General features: G+C 40.9%; 1 protein-coding gene and 1 long non-coding RNA gene across 3 annotated transcripts in view; one reads left to right on the top strand and one right to left on the bottom strand.

Moving 5' to 3' along the window:
* The window catches only part of LOC109521791 (uncharacterized), a 17,849-nt gene extending 12,464 nt beyond the window's left edge, over positions 1 to 5,385 (bottom strand). Inside the window, exons 1-2 of the long non-coding RNA XR_002169430.1 lie at positions 4,890 to 5,385; positions 3,512 to 3,520 (exon numbers count right to left, since the gene is read on the bottom strand). This is a non-coding gene — a long non-coding RNA (uncharacterized LOC109521791). The remainder of the gene's footprint in view (positions 1 to 3,511; positions 3,521 to 4,889) is intronic.
* Positions 1 to 7,666, top strand: part of tpcn2 (two pore segment channel 2) — an 81,643-nt gene that overhangs the window by 9,346 nt on the left and 64,631 nt on the right. The gene's annotated exons all lie outside the window — the stretch shown is intronic.

Below are 7,666 nucleotides of genomic sequence, written 5' to 3'. Positions count from 1 at the left end.
AGTTTTTGTCGTCGGGTGGTGAACAGTTCTCAGTATGCCGCTTGATGGTGTTGAACTCGAGCCTGTTGTGTTGGAGTACTGGTGCGAGGGTGGACGATAAGTTTGTCATGTCTTAAGTAGGCAGTTTCCCCTCTGTCACGTGCAGCTTTTAATTTTGGGAGGAGCTCTTTTCTTTTTTGTCGTACGGTATCTGTAAAGTCTTCGTTGATGTAGATGTTGGAGCCTTTTAAGTATTTTGCTTTTTGTAGGATCCTTGTTCTGTCCTTGTATTTTTGAAATTTCACCAGAACTGGCCTTGGTCGAGGTCTTCCAGGTTCATGTCTTCCTGTGCGGTGAGCTCTCTCCACCTCAATTTGTCCCTGTAACAGCAGCTTTTCCTTGAGGATTTTTTGAACTTTTTCCTCTGTTTCAGTCCACGTTTCTCCCGGTGTTTCCTCAATTCCATCAATTACCAAGTTGTTTCTTCTTGACTGTCCTTCCAAGTAGTCCATCTTGTCTGTTAATGCTAGCATGCCGTCGCATATTTTGTAGATTTCTGCTTGCATGTCTTTGGAATGGCCAGTTTTGCCGATTAGATTTTTTTTCATGTCGTCTACCTCTTTTTGGGTAAAGTTGATGCTGGTTTTTATTTCTTGGACTTCCCTGGTAAAAGTGTCAAGTCGTGAGTTTGTTGAGTCGATTATCATCTTGACAAATCCTTTGAAATTTTCCTGTTGTTGTTGCAAGAGCGCAGTAAAAAGCTCTTTTTGTTGCTGGAGTAATTCGTTTACTTGAGTGAGGGTCAGGAAGTCCTCATCCTGCTTTGTGTCTTGCTTCTGTTTGGGTGGCATTTTGTCGGGTCTCGTTGCTAGCCGGTTGTATGCTAGTTGGTGACGTGTCCAGTGGTCTTGCTGCTGGGTGTTGCTGACGTGGCAAGTGGGTTTGCCGGCTCCCTCACGCTCGCTGGCGTTCGGCTGGTTGGTCTCTGGTGGTGGGTTTCAGCTGCGTAGCGTCTGTTCGCAGTTAGCTTCCGTGCTAACGTCCGCAGTTAGCTTCCGTGCTAACGTCCGCGGTTAGCTTCCGTGCTAGCGAGCTAGCGTTTCGTCCGGGATGACTGATTTCCCTCAAAACGACGGATGTTCAAAACCACGCTATCCGCTATCGGTACTCGTCCTCCTCAAAAGCAAGGCCTTTTAAAGTTATCTGTGGTGCTTGTCAATGCCGATCGTCACTTTCGCAAAGCCTTTTCGAATTTCTCCTTCCGTGCGCCGAAGCACGTCCGTCCTGCTGGTTCAGCCTGAGCAATAGCTCACTAATTACTACATCTCAAATTGTCATACCTGTCATTTTGGAGAAGAAGGAGCCATTTGAAGGACAAACATAGTCATAAATTGACAAAAATCTGAAGCAAAAATCAATATACACCTCTCATTCTAATTGCTGTAGTAGATAGCATTGGTGGGCCAGTAAATACTACAGCTCACATTAACATCGTATGTGTCATTGTGGAGAAGTTGGTGGCATTTATGTCACCAAAATAGTCATAAGTTGACAAAAACATTCACCAAAAATCAATGAAAACACCTTTTCTCATTCCGATTTCCGAGTGCTGTTTCAGATAGGGATGGTAGCCTACTAATTATCACACTCTGGAGAAGTAGGAGATATTTAAGTCAGAAAAATATTCACCAAAAATCCATTAAGACACATTTTCTCACTTTGATTGCTGGAGAAGTTGGCAATGGTAGCCCTGTGGTGAGTGACCCACAAGGGATAGAAATCCACCAACGACCTTTATACAGTATTTAAGGGAGTGGTGGCAGGATGACATTTCTTTGATCGAAGGGGCAATAGAGATCAACGGGTTGAAGAGCAGTAGCTTTTTGCTTACTTTGTGAATAGTTAAATTTCGTGTGGCGAGTCAAAGAGACATGACTTGCCTTTGTCTCCTCATCTCGTCATTGACAGCATCTCCACAATAGGTGACCCAGACTTGAGCAAAAAGGACAGGTTTCAATGTAACCCGCAATGGTCAACTTGCCCACATATTTGACCACACAACCCACGGCTGTGATGTCAGCACAATGACGCCCAGTTCCAACTCAGAGGAACAACATAGGATCACATGAAATACTTGCATGTGGTGGCAGTGTTTCATGCCTCGATGACAGCCAACGCGAACCCGTTACTGGAGGCTCCACCAGCTATTGGCAAGTACAATGCCCTCAAGTCATTCCTTTAGAGCACAGGTGTGCAACTCGAGTCCTTGAGGGCCGCTATCCTGCATGTTTTCCATCTCGCCCTGCTGGAACACTCCTGATTCAAATGATCAGTGTCATTATCAGTCTCCTGCAGAGCTTGCTGATGAGCTGATCATTTGACCTGTCCGAACTGGAGAAGGCAGACCGACTTCTGTCCCTCAATGGCCTCAGGTAGGGCAAACCATCCGAATTTATGGAAAGGATGCTGACTGTACTGGACCCAGCTGGTCTCTCATTCTACTGCTGGGTGTGGACTTTCTCTGTGCGTTTAATCGACCTCTGGATGTTGCAAACTGCCACCTCATGGATGCCGTCTCTTTTTGCCATGTACCCCTGCACGCTTGGAGGGCCATGCACATTCTGCCTGTCAAACACATACCTACCAATGATCTGTATCAAAGCCTGCTTGGTGAGTTCCCTGACCTTACCAAGCCGACGCTTTCCACAGCTGTGGCTAAGCACAGTGTGGAGCACCACATCACCACTGCAGTCCCTTCAACCTATGCTCGTGCATGGCAGCTCAACTCAGCCAAGCTTGAGATCGCCAAAGAGGAGTTCGCCATGGAACGGCTTGGCATCGTCTGCCGCTCGAACAGCCCATATGCTTCCCCCCTGCATTTGGTGGCTAAAGCTTATGGCAGTTGTTGCCACTGTGGCGATTTCCGCCGCCTGAACAACGTCCCCACCCCCGACCGATATCCCATCCTGTACATACAGGTCAGGAGAATTAAATGTCTCTTATTTCAACATGATGAGAGAGATGATGACACTTTTGAGCTGTAGTAATTAGTGGGCTACCGTTGCTATGTACTGCAGCAATGAGGGTGAGTAAAGCCGTTGTACTTGAATTTTGCTGAATATTTTTGTCAATTTGTGACTTTTTTCATCCGTGAAATGTCTCCTACTTCTCCAAACTGAGAGATATGATAACAATTTGCGATGTAGTAATTAGTGGGTTACCGTTGCCATCAACTACAGCAGTTGGAATGAGAAAAGGTGTTTTTATTTTTATTTTTATTTTTTTGAGGGGGTCATTATTTTTATCACTGTAGGACTACGTTCATCCTTAAATTAATCCTACTTCTCCAAAATGACATATGTTGAAAATTTAAGCTGTAGTATTTAGTGGGCTACCGTTGCCATTTACTCCAGCAAGCAGAATGAGAAAAGATGTTTTAATTCAATTTTGATGAATATTTTTATCAATTTGTGACTATTTTCATGCATTAAATCCCACCTACTTCTCCAAACATAGATAGATAAAGACAGACATGATGTCACTTTGACCTGTAATGAGTTGTGGCCTACGATTCTCATCAACTACAGCAATCATAATGAAACAAGATGTTTTAATTGGGTTTTTGGTGAATGTATTTGTCAATTTAAGACAAGGTTGATCCTTTTTAATGGCTCTTCTCGAAAATGACATGTATGATGAAAATTTGAGCTGTAGGCAATTCATGCAATACCATTGCTATTACAGCAATCAGAATGAGAAAAGATGTTTTAATTGATTGTTGGTGAATAATTTTGTCACTTCTTGACTTTTTTTGTGCGTTAATAACTCCTATTTCTCCATAATGAGAGAGAGCACATTTTTAGCTGTACCATTTCCCCCTACTACTGCATTCAAAAAGGGGGAAAAAAAATCGTAATTGATTTATGATGATTTGTCCCTCATATGCGACTCCACACCTTGTTATTTGTTGACAGTCCCCAACACAGAAAGCAGTCACACATTCCGCCAACTTTTCACTCAAGGGGGAAGCCCTTGAGCGAATTCTTTAGTGCAGGTGACTATAACGCAAAATAATGTAATTTCAGGGTTGGTTTGTTCAATACAATGTCATCCTTTGTCTCAAAAAAACCCTCAAAACTCTTTATTTCATTATTTCAGCATTAAATAGTGATTAATGATTTAATCATGGAGTACTGCGACCAATATCTGTGTGATGCATAAGATGGGCCCGCAATTCTGTTGCTGAAATTCTTTGGGAGCGCCTTTAATCTTGAATCATGTGTCTTGATCCCATCCTTGGCCTATATTCTCTGCAGCAGAAATATTTGGAATCAGGGGTATGTTGTCAATGGTTTTCTGCTTGAGGTAATTGCAAAATTTGGTGGAAGGAGAACAGGAGACAATTTCTCTTGTCGCTAAATCACAAAAATGGTATCTCTTCATTACTGTTAAATATTCATTCACTTTCCAAACTTCTTATCATCAGATGTACTTAAATCAGTTAGACTTTGATTTCCTGTGCTTTTTTTAATCTCGCTTATCAAGCTTTCTAGTACATAGTTTCCATTGTTTGTTGCTCTCTAGCGTTGGGTCGAAACCTGTTAAAATGCTAAATGTAATGTTTTTTCACAAATATGTTCATGGATCAGTTCATGAGTGTGTCTGTAAGTGTGTGCTATAGATATGAGGGTCATTCAATAAATAAGGTGAATGTTTCAGTTTCAGGACTTCTAATACAGGTAGAAGCTTAGCTTTTTTTTTTTTCCAACATAGTCTTCCAACACTGTCACACACTTTTCCCATTTGTGCACAAGCTTCCATATTCCCTCAGCGTCAAAATCTTTGCACTGATGCCTCAGCCAGTCACTTACACTTTTGACTTTGTCATTTTCAAACTTGGTGCCTTACACTTTTGACTGTCATTTTCAAACTTGGTGCCAACTACTGTGAACTGCTGAGGCAGGTCATGAAAGACATCAAGAACAAACGCAGGGCTCATCAGTCAGGAAGAATAATCTTGCATCATGACAACGCGGGGCCTCACAGTGCAGCCCAAATGGTGCAGACCATCAATGATCTGGGCTGTGAATTGCTCCTTTATCCCCCTTCCAATCCAGACTTTGCCCCTTCACACTTTCATCTGTTTGCTGCCTTAAAAGCATTCACGAGAGGCACAAAGTTTGAAAGTGACGATCAAGTCAAAAGTGTTGTGAGCAACTGGCTGAGATATCAGTTCAAAGATTTTTACGATGAGGGAATATGGAAGCTTGTGCACAGACGAGAAAAGTGTGCGACAGTGCTGGTAGACTATGATGGAAAAAAAACTAAGTAAGCTTCTATCTGTATTGGAATTGCTTATACTGAAAAATACCATCATATATATATATTAAAATCTTTAAACGCATTATTAACCAATCTGAGGTGTTCAAAATTGCTTTCCCTCTTTGACAATGCAATATTAATGGTCGAACAAACATGTTTTGTTGGTCTCCTTCGCTCTATTGCCCTGGCCCCTTAAATGAAACGTGCCCAAAACAGTGAGCCGATTGTCGATGTACATAGTGTTGTAAAATCAGACAAAGCATTGTTTTCCTCCAACCCTCTCCCCCTAAATATTAGAACAGGGAGGCTTTTTACATTTTTAGTAGATGTAAATCATTTGAATTTGACATCAAAAGATGAACAAGACAGCAAAAAAAAAAAAATTGCAGTTAGTTACAGTTATATCTGTATATCGGTTTCTGGTAGTGTCGTGGAACGTGCTGCTTATTTTCCTCCAGACAAGGTATGGGAAATGCAGGTGCATAAAATAAAAACCCTGCCACAGTAAAGATTAGAAGCACCTGTGGCTCAAAACTATGACAGAGGTTTTACTTCCTGGACCTGGATTTTCCATCACTGATGCAGACGGTGCAGGTGTTCCAATATGCACTTGCTGCCGGTCCCAATCTCAAATCAAAGGGAGAGTCGCTTGAGGAAGGGCAACTGCTGTTCAAAATAAAAAAAGAAATAAAACGCATAATGTAAGTGCCTTGCTTTCGCGAATAATATTGGAGGAGCAGAAAGTCACAACAACTGTCTGTAATGTATTTACATCTGGATGATTGATATACAACTTTGAAAATAGCACACTTTTTGATCCCTTTCATTGTTTTGTTAGTTTCTAGGTACATTTTACACAGCGTGCGCTGGCATTCATGACACTGGTAATTCTTCACCAGCGGGGCATGCCACATTAGTGTACTGCGAGAGATCATCAGGCGTGTCATGGGAAATTAGCCAATGATTTTTAACAACAAATAATAATTTTCTTATAAAAACGGTATTTGTTGATTTATCTATGGAACCACTAATAGCAACACAAAAAAACAATCAAATGCTCGTCCACAAGATGACAGAAGATACATAATTAGCCTGTAAATCCACTTTTTGTGAATTGTTTAGCCAAGTGCCGTGCCGTGGATTTTTTTTTTCCTGATGTATGTGCCTTGGCTCAATAAAAGATTGGGAAACACTGCCTTCTACAAACTACCTTATCACAGTCCACAGAATGAACAATCCTGTACTAGGGAGCTCAGCTTTCCCTGGCATTTGTGAGCACAAGAAAGGGGAAAGTGATGAAGTGTTAATTTCACACTTATTTAGGACATTTAGTCAACTTGTTTGCATATTACTGGTTTCACATCTTGTTGATACATATTTATGTAATTTCAATGTGTTGCCCATCTTGGCTAAAAGATGTTTAACATTTTTTCAAAAACTAATCCCCAACAATAATGCCGCCGAAGAAGCATCGATGTGCAATTTTATATGTGATTTTGACCACGTCATTTCGACGTAGATTAGCACCATCTGTAACACACTGGTTCACAGTTGAAATCTGGTTGAAAATGGGTCACTGTGAACATCTTTTGCTGCCTTGTTTGGACCAAATGTAAACATCATTCATACAGTACATACAAAATTACTTTAGACATTGACTCAATTACTGGTGCCATGAAAGTATGAATGAAAATGTTCACAAATTCTCTTTCAATGTGTCTTTGTTTGATGCAATGTAGACACTTACAGTATGCTGAAAATACTGGTGCAGTGATTGTCTGCCCTCTCAGTGCAGGGCAATCATACAAAAGTATATTGAAGGCTGTATTAAATGTTTTCTTACCTATTTATTTGATAAAATCCAACACCAAAAACATACATGCCATCTTGAAAGGCAATTTAAAATTAAAATAAAATAGAAAACAACACGCTGAATAAATGTACGACATGCTCACCTTACATGACGCATAAACAACGAACTGAGAACATGGCTGGGATGTTCAAGTAACATATTAAGAGTTATTCAGATAACTATAGCATAAAGAACATGCTAACAAGTTCACCAAACCATCAATGTCACTCTAAATGACTAAATGCAATGAAATATTCATCCTCTGTGTCACTTTAAAAACAACTCCACCAACTCCGGAGGTAAAAGATGCAGCGCTTCCTCTTCTACGTCGCTTAAGTCAGACTCATCGTGGGTTTATCCACACAGGTCTAGAGTGGCCTCTTGTGGTTAAACGTGAAAATAACATGTGAAATTATATAATAATGTGTTAAGAATTTCCCCCATAAATTGCTCCAGAGTAGGAGTCGCCCCCCCAGCCAAACTATGAAAAAAAAAAAAACTGCGACTTAAAGT

The sequence above is a fragment of the Hippocampus comes genome, unplaced genomic scaffold (assembly GCF_001891065.2).
Source record: "Hippocampus comes isolate QL1 unplaced genomic scaffold, H_comes_QL1_v1.1 scaffold175, whole genome shotgun sequence".
Taxonomy (NCBI): Eukaryota; Metazoa; Chordata; class Actinopteri; order Syngnathiformes; family Syngnathidae; genus Hippocampus; species Hippocampus comes.
The sequence above is the reverse complement of the archived record's forward strand: the minus strand, read 5'-3'. Positions and strand labels throughout refer to the sequence as shown.